The 18,793-nt window shown below is 42.4% G+C and overlaps 1 long non-coding RNA gene across 1 annotated transcript in view; it reads right to left on the bottom strand.

Annotated features, from left to right (window-relative positions):
• The window catches only part of LOC140218781 (uncharacterized), a 33,123-nt gene extending 16,508 nt beyond the window's left edge, over positions 1-16,615 (bottom strand). Inside the window, exons 1-2 of the long non-coding RNA XR_011894966.1 lie at positions 16,481-16,615; positions 12,134-12,175 (exon numbers count right to left, since the gene is read on the bottom strand). This is a non-coding gene — a long non-coding RNA (uncharacterized lncRNA). The remainder of the gene's footprint in view (positions 1-12,133; positions 12,176-16,480) is intronic.
• Positions 16,616-18,793: the final 2,178 nt, after the last annotated feature.

Below are 18,793 nucleotides of genomic sequence, written 5' to 3'. Positions count from 1 at the left end.
CAGGTGACGATTACTCTCTAATAAAAAGGTTTACACCCTTTGGGGTGTATATTTGCCACACAACGATAATCGACATCTACCTTGCTTGCGTTTCCTTTCTTGAAAACGTCGCGCCCGCTACTTTCCTGTCGGGAATGCTATGTCAAGCTGATAACGCTCATGCCGTTCGTTACTGGGAAGTACCGGGCTCGCAGCGTTAAAGAAAGGAAATGCGGACAAGACAGATTATGTGTATCGTTGTGGCAAAAGGGTGTAATTTTGCCTAAGAGTGTGGCAGATATACACCCCAAAAGGTGTACCTTTTTGTCTAAGAGTGTATAATGAACACGCATATGACGAGGTAAATATAAAATGTCTCTCACCGACAGTGTTTGAGAAATACATGCTTATATACGAATATCGGGCATATAATGAATGCACCTTTATATCGGATACGACATCGTTATTACTAGACCCGAATTCACATGTCACGAGCGCTCGCACAAGGTCGAAAGGGTGAAGCTCCGGAGAGCACATTGCCGCGTGATGTGTTTGATTTGTTATCGTCGCTCCGCTCGCGCAACGTCTTGTTGCTTTATGTTTCGAAGCGCGAGTTCTTGAATTACCGGCGCATATATACAGGGTGTTTCACTTGAACAATTTTCTTTCCAGTTCGACGTCATCATGATTTCTGAAACTTGGTTTCAAAATAGCTACGATGTCGTCGGCCTGGATGGATATACTCCTTTTTACTTAAACCGTCAGAATAGGAGAGGGGGTGGCGTTGCCCTTTATACTAAAAATAATTACCATTACGAACTGATGCCAGGGTTCACATTCATAAGTCTTGACTGCGAGATGTTAACTGTCAAGGACAAGAAAAGGGTCTTATCAGTAATATACCGCCCTCCGAGCGGAAGTATTGAGAATTTCATTGATTGTTTTGGTAAGCTACTGGAGTTCTGTTCATTTAATAATGTTCATTTTGTCTGTGGAGGCGACTTCAACATAAATATTTTAGATAAAAATAAGCATGTGCAGGATTTAAACAATCTACTCTATCATTTGGCTTTACCAATCTGATCACTACACCAACGAGGGTTACTCAATCTACCTCATCTGCCCTCGACCTTCTTATTACAAATATAGAAACCTCAGTCTGCACCGCGGGTAAACTTTCTAATGATATTAGTGATCACTACCCAGTCTTTATAGTGTACGCATTAGATAACAGTATCAAACAAAACATTGAATTACTTACCTACCAGCACATTTCTAACGAAGCACTGGATTTATTCAGTCTAGCTGTAGGTACGCAAAACTGGGATTCCGTGTTAACAGAAAAAAATGTTAACGAAGCGTATAACAAGTTTCTTGAACTATTTGTGCGCACCTATACTGCGCATTTCCCCTTCAAGCAAGTTAGGAAATCAAAAAAGATACGAAAACCGTGGATTATGAGTGAGCACATCAAAATGATAAAAAAAGAAGAACCGCCTTTATCATGCGTTCTTGCACTCCAGATCAGAAATTAAACTTAAGGAATTCAAAAACCGAAAGAAATAAACTGAATAAAATACTAAGGCAGGCAAAAATAGATTGCTATCAACGTCTGTTTTTTGAAATCGACAAGAAACGTCCGGATGCGGTTTGGAAAATAATAAATAACGTTTTAGGTCGTCAAACTAAAAGTAGTGCACCCAAGTCGATAAGCTACGCAAATTGCGAATTGATCGGTAAAGCACTGGCAGACCATTTCAATACTCATTTTGTGAATGCAAGCGTTACGCACACCCATGACTCCCAAGTCATGCATTCACTAGATAAATGTGTTTCAGAAACTATATTTATGGAGCCAACTGACGAACATGAGGTGTTTACAACAATAAAAAATCTTAATAACAGCAATGCATTGGATATTGACAATTTGCAAATTAAGCCAATAAAATATGTCTTACATCACTTGCCATTTATCCGCACGTTTGTCCATATATTCAATCTAGCTATAGAATCGGCGACTTTCCCAGACGGCATGAAACGAACTAAAGTATCTGTGCTATACAAACATGGCGATATAAATAATGTTTCTAATTATAGACCAATATCTGTCCTACCCATTTTTTCCAAAGTGCTAGAAAAAATTATTGCTACACGCCTAACAAAGTTTCTAGACAGATATGATGTAGTAACAAACTCACAGTTTGGTTTTAGAAAAGGTAGATCTACGGAAGCCGCCCTTTTATCCTTGAAAGAAAGTATTGTGCAAAGCATAGACAACGGAGAATTCGCCCTTGGGCTCTTCGTCGATTTTAGCAAGGCATTTGATTCCATCAGTCATGACATTCTTAAATATAAACTATCAATATATGGAGTACGCGGACATCCACTCACTTTAATGGAATCAAATCTCAGAAATAGAACTCAGTGTGTATGTATTAACAACGTCCTATCTTCTTTCTTGACACTTAAAAATGGAGTGCCGCAAGGGAGTGTTTTGGGCCCTCTATTATTTAACTTATATATTAATGACTTAGTAAATATAGATCCTACAGTTGATTTCTTTATATATGCGGATGATAGCACTATACTCTTCTGTGGAAAAGACGCAAACGAACTAATTATCAGGTGTAATGCATTGCTAATGAAACTATCTGATTGGTCACATTCAAATGTGATCAGAATTAATCCCACTAAAACGAAAGCTATTCTTTTCAGAGCCAGAAACAAACCTTTGCAGTTGGAACATTCAATCACTTATTTAGGCAAACACATAGAACTAGTTAATGAACACAAAATACTTGGAGTAATATTTTCATGTCATTTGAGTTGGGATGCTCATTTTAATAACCTTCGAAACAAGTTTTCTGCAGTCGCCGGTGTATTATCTCGCTGTAGAGCTTACATGCCGACAAAAGCCAAGCTACAAATTTATCATGCATTGTTCACCTCGCAATTTAATTATTGCAGTTTAGTATGGGCGACGACAACACGAACTAACATAAATAAAATAGTTACATTGCAAAAGGCACTTTTCCGACACATTGCTAATATTGAAGCCCGAGCAACAACAAAAACATTATCGCAAACATACCAAATCATATGGGTAGATCGGTACTACGAATATCGTCTTTTACAAATATTTTATTTTGCAAGGAAAGAATGGAGAGATTTTCTTACATCACTAGCGACCTTAAAGCACCATGACATAACTGTGCATTTCAGAAATCGTGAACCTTGGCTTGTACCGCGCTTTCGCACCGAGTATAAGTTACAATCTATTAAACACAATTTGCCGAAAATTCTAAATAGTCATGTTTACGCTAATAAATTCTCTCGTGAAGAGTTGAAGATGTATTTCGTTAACCTATAACATATATATTCATGTATAACGATGCATATAAATGACCATGTTTTTCTTTTTTGCCTTTTTGTTTTATTTGTACAAAAATGTCTTGTTGTTTCTTACATATCCTTTCATAAGCATGTATCTGAGTTTTCAATTTTATGTTTAGTAAACTTCTGCTTAAGCTTGTTGTACCAAAAAGGTTACTGTTATCGCGCTGCCATGTATAACGCCTCCTGGGTCCAGTCAAGCTGCTGACGGCAGCTTTTAGCCCGGGAGGACGTTTCTAGTCTGTACTAGAAGAATAAAACTTGAACTTGAACTTGAACCAATGATTTTAAAAAAGCTGTTAACCGCAACTGAATGAAACCAACCACTTGTGGTTTGCTGTCATGCGGCGCTCCTTAGGGATTTTTCTTATATTGCGCCTAATTAGTTAACTAAGATCAATTATGCTGATTTTTGAATGTTCACTTGATGGCCACGTGCGTTTCGTTGCGTTGTAGAGGGCATTCTAAAACGACCGTTCCAATTGTTTTGTGTGGTAGCGTACATGCTGCGTGGCGATTTTTTCCGGCGTTTATAAAGAAAGCCCACGTAATATGCAACAAACCACGTGACTGCGCTCATGCGCTACCGTATTGCAGCGTTCTCAACCGCGCTTCGTGCGAAAGAGACGGGGTGAAGTGAGCGGCCGCAACTCTAGGCATCGGCTTCACAGTGCGTCAGCATCTTCGACGGTGACACAGGGAAAGGAAGCAGCGTCGTCCCTGATAAGCGGTAGGCTCGACGCACGGTTGAGAGCGCTGCAATACAATGGCGCACGAACTCAGTCACGTGGCTTTATTTCATATTTCGCGGGCGTTCTTTAAACGCCGGAAAAAAATCACCACGCAGCGTGTACGTTGCCACAAAAAATGCCCCTCTACAACGTACCGAAACGCACTTGGCCCTAAAGTGAATATTTAAAATTTAGCATAATTGATCTTAGTTCACTAATTAAGCGCAATATGAAAATACCCTAAGGTCCAGGTCAGGTCGGTTTATTTCCTTAAAGGCCACTTTATCAGGGGTGCTACATAAGGGGTGAGGTACAGGGTGAGGTGAGGTTGCAACAAGAATTCAACGGGATAACAAGGAGCGCCACATGATGGCAAACCATATGTGGTTGGTTTCATTCAGTTGCGGTTAGCCACTTTTTTAAAATCCTTGGTTCGAGCTACGTGAAACACTCTGTAGATGCGACCAGTGTGTTCTCAAGACTGTGCTGTTATCGCCCTATCTGAGTGCTTCAACTCCTTCAAGCTCCTTGACGTACAGTACATACCGCGGCTCTATGCGCCCGCGGTCATGAGAAACTGCTGCATCATGTACAGCCGCCGTCAGACTCAATACGAACAACGAATACACATCACAAGCGGTTTAATTTGTATCAACACGGTCTGTAAAGAGCAAACATCGAACATGGTATGGTATGAAAAACTTTATTCAGGTGCTTCAGATCGCACTAGATTCCCAGCCCGAAGCGTGCCGCTTCCACGTCGGGACCGAAAGGCCTCTCGGCCACTTAGCGGGCCCGATGGACTGCCCACGTCTGTGCTTCTAGTTCGGGGCTGCGGAGAGCCGCGTCCCAACGCTCTTTGTCCTTGTCGCGGTGTAACGCGGAGCACCACCAGAGCATATGTTCCAAGTCTCCTACGTTACCGCATCGCGGGCAAGTGTATGAAGACAAGGCTTCGGGAAATATTTTGCTTATTTGCTATATATTTTGCTATTCTGCTTTGGAAAGAATACACATTAAGGTAAGACATTCAACGAACCGCATCCGGAAATCACTAGCGCTCCCCGCAGTAGAATGAAAAAGGCACTTAAGGCGCGTTCGAGTTGAGTATGACGGTGGCTGTATGCGTATAAATAGCGGCCGAGCGAGAGCCGATGGAGCAATTGCGCATGTCGCGATTGTCGCTGCCGAGTTGGTCCTTATTTTTTCGTGTGCACAACAAAGTGTTTCCTTTTATTCGTTCATTTTCTTTGTCGTCGCCTCGTTCTTGTTTATGCACCGCGTGACAATATACAGGGTATTTTTAGACTATACATAATTAAAAAAAGATTGTTGCGGCAGATAGCATAATTGTAGTCCTTTAGCTGGATCACTCGAAGCGCCGGACACGCACGAGAAATCCAGATGCATGATCGACTAATTAACAAAAGAACACCAAAGTAATTGCGTTATGATACATGTTCCAATTTACGGAATGTAACTCGTGATTTTGCAAGGTGTAAATGAGTAAATACGCTCATTTACTCATCATTCTTGAGTGACAGCATCAGCCTTACAGTGACTGCCTCGCTTCACCAAACGCTGCAGAGTCACTATGACGAACACGTACCTAAAATGAGCGTAAACCACCACAAACGCATCCCACCATCGTCGCGGGGAACTTGGAATTGATTCACAGAAAAATATTGCAGAAATTCCACTGGAGTTGTCTAAGTATGCGTAGCATACCCCCAAATTTAGCTGCTGGCCCACCCACAAATTTCAAGTTGCTCCAGCCCCAAATTTAAGTTGGCCCGCCCCCAAAGTTGGCCCAGGCCCACATTTAAGTTGGACCACGTCCAAATTTCATTTAACCCACCCTCAAATTTCATTTGGCCCCAAAGTTAAGTTGGCCGACCTGCGAATTTCAAGTTGGCCCAACCGCAAATTTTAAGTTGGCCCACCCCCTAATTTAACTTGGCCCACCCCAAATTTCAGTTGCCCCACCCGACATTTCAAGTTGGCCCAGCCACAAATTTCAATTTGGCCCATTTGCAAATTTCAAGTTGGCCCACCCCGCAATTTTCAGTTGACCTACCTCCATATTTCAAGTTGTGCCAACCCGAAATTTTAGTAGGCACACCCCTGCTTAAAGGGGCCCTGAACTACCCTTCGGGCTTGGTGAGATAACATAGCCCGCGGGTAGCACACGCTTCTGTGAACATCTCGACCAACTTTTGCTGTCGTACGCGGTACGTGGAGCTCGCACGCGGACCGCGAAGTCACCTTTCTCTCAACGCTCTCTTTTCAACAGAAGGCGCTGTCCTCACTCTCACGCACTATTTTGTCATTCCAGTAGACGACTGCTATTGGCCGATAGCTGATAGCGAAAGCTGCGGTTGGCTACAAGGCGTAGATACCGCGGCCGCCGCAGGGTGCCACCACGAGTCCACTGGTTAAGCGCACTGCGGCTCGCCGAGGGCAGTCGCGTTTGGCTCATGTTTAAGTTTAAACGCGTCGGAGGTACCAAAGGCGGAAGTCGTGGCGTCTACGTTAACATCCAAAATGACATTTGAACTGGAAGACTGAGCGTTGTGGGCACGCCCCATTGCGCCGTAGCCTTCGCAGTGCAAGTTACTGAAGCAGGAACTGGAGCACAGCGGAGGCTCTGTTTGATTGCCAATAACTCCGGTTCTGCTGAACGCATTGAAGCACTTTTTGTGGCTAAGTATTTCTGAAGTAGCCTATTTTCACTTCAAATCCCTTTCTCCGCTTCGCTAAAAAGTGGTTCAGGGCCCTTTTAAGCTTTCCCACGCATTTTCTAGGAGGATTATGAATCTCTATGTATATTCTATCTTTACTTATATTTATGAGTTTAAATTGTTCCTTATCGCTTATAAGGCTACATATCATCTACATTTACACTATTATAACGACTAAATGTCTCAACTTTGCAAATTACGCATTTTTGTGCAGATATAAGGCACTACACTTTTCGCATGACGGGGCTGGTGTACTCGCCAAAGAATGGAATGTTTACTCATTAATACAGCACACCAGAAAATATATTGCTAATCATCTTCTCCACAGACAGCTGTGCGATGCGTTCGTAAATATTTTCGTCGTTACTGTGAATCTGTCAGGGTGGGGGGAGAAGGGGGAGTGAATAATTTTTTGGACCGGCGTTGTCATTGTGTATGTACTAAACGTACACCTAGATTTGGTTTGAATTTTTGTTTACATCGACGCGTTTCTTACATACCACGTTTTTTTTTTTTTGCACTGTACGGAATGGTAATCAAGTGCCTGTGGCAGATAAAATAGTTGTAAGTCTTCAACTAGATTTACTCAAGGAGGCGCACATTACTTGCACAATAAATCAACAAACGTCATTGAATAAACAACAACGGTACTAATTAAGTGCGTAACAAGTTACTATGTGGCACATATTTCAATTTACGAATTATATAGCGCCGGTGACTTTGCAAGCCAGACGCACATGGAACAAATGCTGAAGGTGAGACCAGTTTCGAGATTTGCTCCGTCAACCTTACGGTAATTTGTTACTTTTGTAATTGATTGATTGCGCATTTCTATTTCTCCTTAAATTAATGTTCGCGCGCCCTATAGAGCAATTTAGCTCAAGGAATATATAATTGCGCTTTCTGCCACAGGCGGTTTTGAGGAACAAACAAGCCAACGAACCAACAAACCGACAAACAAGCAAACAAGAAGGTATATACCATCCTCGGCCTTTTGGACGTTGCTGATGCTGTCAAATTTTCGTGGCTCAAACTTGCCACACGGTATTTTGCGCTTCTGTTGTATGTTTTAGAGTAGACACTTGCCCAATAATAAAGTGGGACACAGTAAGCTGAATTAAAACAAACTTGTCTCACACCAACGCATGAAGCTCCCGGAAACCCAAAAGTTTACGTGGATTAGTTTCACGTCCTCACTTGAAATCTCGCGAGAAAAATCATTAAAAAAAATTACGGAAGAAGTGTGGGACAGTCTTCTGCCCGGTTTTTGACTACCATGAAAATGCGAAGTGTTTTTCATGGAAGAATATTCATTTTAATAGAGTACCGCTTTCGAATTCGCGCTGTTTTCTGATTTTCTCATTTGGACAGCCGTTCCTTTCTTTTTCCAAGAACACGTTCTGATTGACTGTTCAAACATTCTCGGAACAAGCCATGCTTCTGTATAGAGCTTGTAGGTCAAAATGAAGATGTAAGAACAACGTCATTTTCTCTGTAAGAGGACATCGCATACGCTGCGGTCGACATCGCGCCCCTAACGACCGCACCAGCTAACCGACGCGCCTCAGCGCCGAACCGATGTATCGATCCGGTCTTCTATGGGCGCACGTGAAATAATACTCGTGCCTCTTGTTTTTTCTGCGCGTTTCTCAGAATGCAAACGGATTCGCGAAAACCATCTGCACGGGATAGCTGCGGCGTGAGCTGAACAGCTCACGTTTCTCCTGAATTCTCGCAGCACTTCGGCGTAATCGTTTGCCGCTGCTCCTGGAATGCACGTTTCAGTTGAACAACATCGTTGCTCGATTCCCATATCCAGGAAGGCTTTCTCGGCCGTGAAGTTTCGAAACAGTGACCATAGAAAGCGTTTCGTGCTCTTGTGGTAATGGTGTGTTTACGAAGGTAGGGTCAGGACTTCACCGGTGCACCTCTGTGCAGTGCCAAGAAGAAAAAAAGCTCCTACAAGCACTGAGAACAGTATATAAGAGCATGCATATATATATATATACAAAGGACCGCATACGAGTAAAGGAAGGCGCAGAATAGAGCGCAAACAGACATGCACAGTACTTTTGTGAACAAGTGAAATTCTGAAAAGAGTCATGAAAACATACAAAGATCTGCGCAAACAAGACAGTCGTTCACGGGAAGATGAAGGTTTGAAGTAACTAACAGGGTAGAACCAGGAATCCCGCTGGAGCCAAAGTTTCGACAAGGGGATTTGTGAATGACGAATATGAATCTCCAGCAACATTAGTTCTTCGATCACCACTGCTAATCAAAGAAGTTCACAGTCTAGCAAACGAGTGGAAGAGCGCAATGGCGCATGACTACGTATACATACCATGTCATAACTGAATGCAACAAACTTAAACGTGCGCGACACATACGACCTGCTATTGGACCCACCGATGCGTGCTCTTTGCTGGAGACTGTACAAGCAATAATACCAGAACAAGGCAGCAAAGGAAGACTGGAGACGGAAAGCGATTATGATGTGATTATTGCGCTTAGGTGGTACTGGTGTGTTAAGACAGTGTTTTATATGCAAGAAACGGCCGTAAGAAATTTTTGCTTCAAGTAACGCAGCCAAAGCTGCAGTTCCTAGGGCTCTCTGATCGTATAAAAGGCGCTTGCTCCAAGCGAGAAAGAAAGAAAGAAAGATATCTGAAAGACATCTGTACACTATACGATGTGGTGCAAACATGTACTAGTTTGAGCCGTCGTGGTTTTGTACGCTAGCGTTCTGTAGGCCACAACAATATGTAAAAAAGGGGTATTGAAATAAGCGCCAATTTCTTCAAAAAATTTGGTTCAAATTTTTTTTTTCCCTTTCGTGAACTTTCCTCCACCTTGCAGACGTCCGCAGAAGTGATTTGCCATAAGAAGCTTTGTGCTTATATTTCTACTTGCGATGTGTTGATGGACCGTCATGGTAAACGCATGCGTAATTGGCGCATTGCTTTAATGTGGCCCAGTTGCTCAGATACAATCATTGCACTTCGGAAAACGTCAGTGACATCGCTGAAGAGGTCAGCGCTGATGTCTACACTCAGGGACCAAAATCAACTTGCAGTGCAGCCAGAGCTATCGGGCACGTAAACCTATCAGAGGAGGAAACGACCGCGCCCTTACCACGCCGCTGTCACTTTTGTAGGTAAAAAAAGGAGCCTATTTTGGACTTACAAAATGGACAAACATTCACGTTGAGTTTGACTATAGTAAACCTATCTTCAGATTAACCTATAAGCGGAATTATATGCACGCGGTGGTGCCATAGCGAGTCTCGTAGCGCGTCTCGCCTCCTGCCCCGCCTGTTGATTTTAACGCGACAGCGTTAAAGGCGCCGTGCCGCAGATTATCCTGTGTCGGCATCGGTGGCATTGTCCGTGAGAGAAAAATTATCCCTGAGCACGCAGGCTCTCCGCGTCGGGCATAGGTGTTACTGAGCAAATTCAATTTCTCAAAGTAAAATGCATCAGAAAATTCGTAAAGTACGACTGCAACCTACATACGCGATAGCCTCGGGATGTAATTTGAATATACGGGAAAACATGATTATGTTACGCAGAAACTCAACGCAAACCCCTTTTCCAGCTGCCGTTTGAGATTTGGCGCGGCTGTGCATTATTTCTGGGATCAGTTGACGCAAGAGGCCGGGTTTGTACCAAGCGGCCTCCAATTTTTGACATGAAGTATTGTGCACATTTGGCTTACCTTCTTTCTCTATTATTGTTGCGCATGTTGCACCTTTCTTTTGTTGGCAGTAGTACTTGAGCTTAAATCCCAATTTACAGTGTTAGCTCTTCATATATAGGTTTAAAAGGACTTGTTGAGTGCCTAGTCGGTAAGAGGTGAACGGCGAAAGCCTACTCTTCCTCCTCTTATCATTCGTCTCTTTCTCTTTGCCACTTCTCTTTCTCTTCTTTCTTTTAGTCATTACTGCTCACTACTAAACATTTTTAGTCATTTGTAATCAATTGTGGTCATTACAAGCCGTCGTTAGACGTGTTGGTCATATCATAGTCATCAGTACTCATTACAGGTCATTTCAGTCATTATTAGTCCTTACTAGTCATTACCAAGCATTTTTAGTCATTTCTTATCAATTGTAGCGGTTACAAGTTTCGTTACACATATTGGTGTTTGACCAATATGTCTAACACATTGTCTAACATTGACCTATTGGTCCTCGCCCGCCGCTCTGTACGGATCGGCGGGCGAGGAGGATATCGAGGCACCGCAGCAGCCGCTGGAGAAGAACGCCCCCGCTCCCTCGCATCACTCTCTATCATCATTACAGACTCACAAGACGCATGTCGAGCCTACCTCAGGGGTCATATACCTCAGGAAGCCAATCGCGCTCTCACCAACACACGTAAGCTCCCCGCCATTCCAGATCCCTCAATACCACGCATCAGGCTGATTTGGACACCTGCTCATGCCTCACTGTCGGGCAATGACCGCGCTCATGCGGCTGCCCGAGAGCTAACCTGCCGGGCACCTGGCAGTGAGGCGAGCAACCCATATAGAGCCTCCCAGAATTTGCCCAACACATACCGGGACACTCTAGACTTTTACAGACTAGAGCGCTTGCAATATCACCCAAATCTTTCTCCCGGAATGAAGCCGTATCCCTGAGACGGCTTCAAACCAACTCATATCCGAACCTCCTCCTTCTCAACAAGCTCTCCCCAACCTTATATCCCACCACCTGCCCAGGGTGCGGTGCACCACCGACGACGTTCCACGTCACGATTGAGTGCCAAAAACCCCCTAAGGATATTCCTCTTCTACAATCCCCCCAACCAACATATGCGCAGTGGGAGGCGATCCTCCGTCGCTCCGAGCCTCAGGTCTGGCTGGCCCTGATACGACGAGCACGAGCGGTAGCGACAGCCATTGGGGCCCTGGACTGAGGGCCCCAACCACATAAATCCTTTCACTTTATAATAAAGTTTCTTCTCTCTCTCTCTCTCCTACCTCGCACGCCACAGGAGAGGGCACGCTTACGGGCCGCGTACCTCGCTCGCGCGCGCGAGGTTGAACCGCGTTCGCCGGCTCACCCTCACACGCCTTCACTCATACGGAACCTCACGGCGCCGACGACGACGACGGCAGAAATGCGCCTGGAGTGTCCATATGATTGCTATCGCAATAAAAACTTGGTGGTAAACTTGGAAATGTTCAGGCAGAGCGTTAGTATACACGTCAATGCACATTCAAGCTCACGTAGTATACAAGCGCGAGAGGTGTATGTTCCGAGAAGCAATGGCAAAGTGTGCGTACGGGCTATCACCTTCGTTTCCTCGTGTGTCCAGAAGCACGCATCTGCAATGGCAAAAGGAAAAAAAGATTGCCCGGAAGAAAAATGATGGTTACAAATGGAAGTGATGGTTAAAAGCTCGTTCATATATATATATATATATATATATATATATATATATATATAACGAGTGCTTTTTTACCTTAGCACAATTTAAAAAATTGCCTGTGGCGTATAGCACAAATCGACTCATTCAGCTGGGTTACTAAAAAGGCGTACCTTACTTACAGTGGCAATTAAAATTCGCCATTGACTAATCAACAACATTACACTAACGAACTTTTTAACTAATAACTTTAAAGCACATATGGCAATGTGCAAAGAGAAACCTGTGATTCCACAAGGCACATCCACTTCGAACAAATTTCTAATCTATAGCACCAGTTTTGAAATAAGCGCTTTGAAAGTTGCGGTAAAAATGAACTGTTGTATCACTTACTTTGTAACAAAACACGCTTTAAGCATTGAACAGATCATCAACATGAACCGCCTACCTCATTCATTCTTTTTATTGCCTACAACGCCAGAAGAAATAGCTGTTGTTATAAATAACCTAAAAGTGACAAGCGCCGGAATTTATGATGTCCACCCTATTAACATTAAACTAACTGCGCACGTAATTTCAGACATACTTTCATTTATTGTTAATTTATTATTCCAGACTGGTTTATTTCCGTCTGAATTGAAGCGTGGCAAAGTTATCCCAGTTTTTTTTTTTTTTAAAGGCGATGGCTCATTATTGCACAACTACAGACCTATTTGCATTCTACCGTTCTTTGGGATAGTTATTGAGAAACTAATTGAAATACGACTAATGAAATATCTTTCTAAATTTAATATCCTTTCTGCATGCCAGTTGGTTTTTCGCCATGGGTATGCCACAGAGCTGGCACTTATTCATCTTACGGACCAAATAAAAAAAAAAAATGAATCGACGAGGGATTTCTCGCCGCCTCAGTTTTTATCGATCTAATGTAAGCATTTGATACCATAAATCATAATATCCTATTCTCTAAGCTCGAAGCAATTGGCATTTGCGGTCCTGCCCTTTCGCTACTAAAAAGCTACTTATATAACCGGGTTCAAGTTGTTTCTGTTTCCAGTGCTTATTTTTGACAGCGAACTACTAACATCGGTGTGCCTCAGGGCTCCATCCTGGGGCCACTTCTGTTTTTGATTTATATTAATGATTTACGTAATTGTCTTTCTTCAACAAAATTAATTCTGTACGCTGATGATACCACAGTATTAACCTTTCATAAAGATATCTCATCTCTCGTTAATAAGCTAAATGCTGATTTAGAAAACATTAAGGTGGTGTAATGTTAACATGTTATTTATTAATGCAACTAAGACTAAATTTGCTGTATTCTCTTCACATCAGCGAAACATAGCTTCCATTCCACCTATCAGTTTTGGTCCCCACTGCCTTCATCCAAGTTCATGTTAATTTTTCCTTGGTATTCTACTTGATTGTGATCTGAAATATCACAATCATATCGCTCACATAAAAACGAAAATAGCTTATGGTATACGCATCTTAAAGCACGCCCTTACTTCACACGTCCCACATTGCTCTCACTTTACCACTCTTTTGTCCACTGTCATATTACTTACGCCCTAATATATTGGGGAAACACTTATAATACTCATATTGCGCCTCTACAGACAGTTCAAGATCGAGCCATCAGAATAATTACTTGCAGTTCACGCTTTTGTAATGCCACTTCGTTAGTACACGAGAATAACATCCTTACTATTTCTGGGCTCACTAAATACAACCTAGGTATTTTTTTCTACAGATTTGTGCATAATGAGTCACCATCAATCGCACTTTCGCCATCTAACCTGGCAATTCATAGTACCACCAGATTCGCGTTGAATAACAATTTTCTTTTACCAAGAATCCACACTAACTACGCTAAACAAACCGGGGAATTCACTTCCATATCAGTATGGAACATTCTTCCTCTCATAATGAAAACCGCAAGATCTTTACACCAATTCAAAAGGGAACTAAAGGTGCATTTATTATTGACAGACTAATGAGAAAATTTACTGTAACCGTCTTTTGTCCGTTTTTCTCCGCTCTTTGTTTGTTTGTTTTTGTTATTGTAAATAAACTTAACTGGTATTTTCTTCCCATACGATTCTTTTTGCTACCATGAGATAAGATAAACCTTGTTATTATTTGTAATCAATTCTGTATTTGCTCTCTTAACGTTCATTTCCTGTTGCTTGTATACTACCTTATTATATGCTACTGTTGATTTGAGATGTCAGCTATCATAACTGTTTTTGTACAGGAGATCCCGATACAGTCTTTGACTGTGGGACCTCCTTCTGCATACTAAATACTTGTAGTGTGACCCAACATCTAACAATAAATTCTGATTCTGATTCTGAAGCTCAAAAATGAATGGAGTACCACTTTACTTCGTCGCAAACTTCGGGAGCGCATATCTCGAAAGTATAGTGTCACCCTCAGGGTTCGCTCCCTTGTGGATATGTATTTCGAAGTCACCGGCTACAATTCCTAAATTGCCATGCGGTGTGCAAAGCAATCAGTTTAGAAGGTATTTAGTGAAACTTCGTTAGTGAGAAAAAATTGTCATTTTGATTTCTCGTGTAAATAATATCCGACTGTGAGAGTAATCTAGCTCAAGAAGTACAATTGTGCTCTATGCCGCAGGGAATTTTCGAATAAAGTGCGAATTTTGACCGGTTGGCACATGCTGCATAAAAAAACGAGTAACAGCGAAAGACACAGGAAACAGGAAGCAGACGGACGAAGCACTGTCCATCTCCTTCTTATAACTTTGGAAAATTATGTTAACGATAAGAAAAGGCACCTTGTCTATACGCATATATGGGGTAATCATTTCCAAGTTTTACGTAACATTTAAATATTGACAGTGGTAGATAGCATTTTTCTTGAGCTGGGTTACTTAAAGAGGCGGACAGTACTAGCTCGAGAAATCGAACCACATTCAACTAATCAACAAATAGTTCACTAATTAACTTTTTAATTAGTTCAGTAACTTACAGTCACTTAATATTACTCAAAATTGCAATTTACAAATCGTAGCCGGTGAGCGTGCAAGACGTATCAAGTTGAAATTTATTTCTAAGACGACACCAGTTTCGAGATATCATTTCCCAAAAGGTGCGACCAAATACGTAGGCGTTCCAGTTACTTTCGTATTTGAATGCATAAAAGAGCATTTTGTTAAGAAAGTAAGTTGAGCAACAGTGCATTATTGCGGCGAGTTTGGTGGCCGATACCTCGAAAGTGGTGTCATGCTGGAAATTATTTCCAAGTGGATACGCCTTCTACACTCACCGGCTACAATTGATAATCTGCTATATGTGCTAGTAACTAATTAGGAAGATAATTAGTGAAATTTTGTTAATTATCTCAATATGTGTTTTGATGTCTCGTGCTAGCAATGTCCCCCACTCTAATCCTGCCCAAGGACTAGAGTTACGTCATTTGCAAGAGCTTGTTTTTAAAAATTCCGCAAAACTAAAAAATGATCGCCCCGTACATCGACCGGGTGAAGCGAATTCTCTTTACAAAACACTGTTTAACGCAATTTGGAACTGTTCTAAATGGAAAGTGTCCAAGCTGCCAAGCTGTATTAATTATGCCATCACACCCTCTTTCAGTGTTTGTGCGAATAATTAGTTGGAGTTTCATTTACAGAGCATACAACGATCGAGCCAATACCAGGACTAGGTCGTCTAAGAAAACCTTTTTTTCATGCTTGGTTGGGTACTTCGAAGCAAATGTGCCATTTGGCAAAAGCGAAAGCAGCAGCTCGAATATTCCCCTTCAGGGTGGCGTATGCACAGTGATGCAACATGAGTGAATTTTAGGAAAGGCTATGTTACCGAGTAACTACGCGTATAGACTGTGAAAGGAAGCGTTGGACAGGCCAGCACGCCAACTTCTTTCTGTCAAAGAAATCGGGAAATGTAGCTGTCAGTGTCACTCCGTAAAAGAGTACAAATAGAGCGCTTTGCATTGCTAGACGTTTATTTTTATTACATACGATGGCGTTTACATTAGTACCAACTTCGTTGTAGGTTACAACGTAGTAAAAAATAGTTATGAAACAATTTTAATTTTTCTTCTTGAAACACAAGACCATAATTTGGAGCAGCGTTCTATAAAGTTACCGGTCATCGACAATTGCTCAAAGCAGTGAACACACATATAAGGATCAATGTCGATGTGTTTGTCAGCTCTTTTTACGGCGGTGATCATCACCACACCCCAAGGCCAAGAACATTCAGTTTATACTCACGCGTCAGCAGTGGCCATAGGGAGAACAGCGCGAAGAGAACTGTCATGGGGCAGTGTTTTGGTGTCATGGTCTATGCTGCGATTGTGAAGACTAATGCCAGTTCACTACGCCTATTTGGAAATAAATTGAGAGAACCTGTTCACGTGTTCCCATTATGATACTGCAATATTGCGAGGCGCTCACTTACCAAGAAAAGCGCTTATACATCGCTCGGAGGATTTCAACGAGAAAAAGATGTTCTGAGAAGCCGCGTGCTGCGGAACTACGCTTTAGAAGAGAAGTCAGTGCGCAGGCAGGAATTCATTGTAAGCAAAGTGAATGCTCTGAACTGAACGGGCCAAGCTCAACTGTGGCGTCGACTAAGAATACGGTTTGATACAAATAACAGCCGACAGCGCTTTGAAAACCTCTTTTGGAATGTATGCGCGAATACAGCGCTACAAAGGGTGCCTGCCAATAGAGGCGCGTTGCTTTCTAAGCGCACGCATTCGCGGAGCCAAGTGTTCTCAATGACTTCTTCGAAAGAGCCGGGGAATAAGCGTAACCGAGCGGCTAGTTTTTACCAAGGCCAACAGACAACGAAGCCAAAGAAAGCTCAGGAGAAATTGAGCTTTAAGGCGAATCATTCTTTGCTTCATACGGGGCGCTCCCTTCTGTGGTAGGTACACTGTAAACCAATTTACACTCTCAAGGATGCTATCTGCGTATAATTCGCACCTTTATACCATTTCGGCAGTAAGGATGTGAGTTATAGATGAGTTTCCATCCTTGTGAACTCTTAAGGGTGCAACTCGGTTTACAGTGTAGGCTCCAGTCGCGCCTCGTTTTAGGTTTCTTCAATAAAAAAATTACAGCAGGCGTGTGCAACCTTACAGAATCACAACCCAATTTATAGCGAAGCTGTTTATTTCGAGCAGTTGCAATAAGAGCTTTAGTTGCGTGTAATTAGATCACATACTTCAAAATGCTGCCCGCTTATGACTGATCCGTTTGAGACCTTACCCGCGCATTAACGCTTTTCAGCATTCGTCAAGAAAATTTTACAAAGTCAGTGGTTCACCCACCCTCTCCACCCTGCTGCCCTCTCCCGTCCCCTTCTCCCACTCTGATATTCGCTAAATGTGATCTCGGTTGCGTTTACAGTTGTCCCAGGGCAGCGGCGAAAAATCGGCGTTGTTCGTAAAACGTTGCAATGATGAAGCGTCTTATCGCTTGCGTACGTAATTTACTGCAAAGGCAGTAACTAGTCCGCAGGCTTCGAACTTTGCCTACACATTACGTATAACGTGCTTCTTATTTAAACAAATATAAACAAAGCATACTCTGCTTAATTCACCGAGGACACCGGAGAAAGCAACTAGGAAAGTCGCATCATCGCATGAAAATAGGAAGAAAAAAACGAAGGTTTGGTAATTATTTGTTACGCTTTCAATTAAGCCATGAATGGGACAATGTCGTGGATTACACTTAGCATAGTCCCATTTCTGCGAAATATTTGCTTGCGGTTGACATTCAGTTACGTCTGGACGTTTGGAAGCATAAGTGAGAGGCCGTACGACGTACATCTAACACTTCGTTATCAATTTTTTTTACAACAGCTATGTTTTTTCCAAACAAATGTAACTTCCTACAGAGATTTGTCATAATCTTTCACCAATTTTCACTAAACGTGACCTGTGTGGCATTTTTGGTTATGCCAGAGCAACAGGCCAAATTCTGCGCCTCTTCTTGGACCTCTATATAACTATCCAGAGCACTTGAATACGTAATTTATTGCCAAGGAACCATTTAACCGACATACCTTCAACTTTGCGTGCATATCACCCATTATCTGGCCCTTAGTGTCACCAAGAATAAAGAAGTTAACTCGTTCAGTTCGCTGAGGACAGTACGCGAACATGTTATCATGCATGGAAAAACAGGAAATACGAGGGTTCAATAACTATTTGCAACGCTCTTACTTAGGCCATGAACGCGAACATTTTATGACATATGTTGCAGTTATATGCCGCGCGTTGTTGCAAAATGTATTTTTTTAGTAATACAGCAGAAGTACTCCAAAACGGCAGCGTGACACTTTCGAGCACTTGTTAAAGGTATTTTTTAGAAAGGCAGTAATTGATACGCATGCGTTTAACTTGGCACACATATTTGTGACAGCGTTTTCCTTTTGTGTGCTAAACTCGATCTTGCTTGCATTTTAGTTACACCAGGACAGCTGGCAGAATTTCGCGCTGCTCGTAAAACATGCCAACAAAGCTCCAGAGCCCTTGTATAGGTAATTTATTGCAAAGGCCCTAATTAGTCCGCGCA

This window comes from Dermacentor andersoni, chromosome 6 (genome assembly GCF_023375885.2).
Source record: "Dermacentor andersoni chromosome 6, qqDerAnde1_hic_scaffold, whole genome shotgun sequence".
Classification (NCBI taxonomy): Eukaryota; Metazoa; Arthropoda; class Arachnida; order Ixodida; family Ixodidae; genus Dermacentor; species Dermacentor andersoni.
This window is presented reverse-complemented; position numbering and strand designations above follow the sequence as displayed.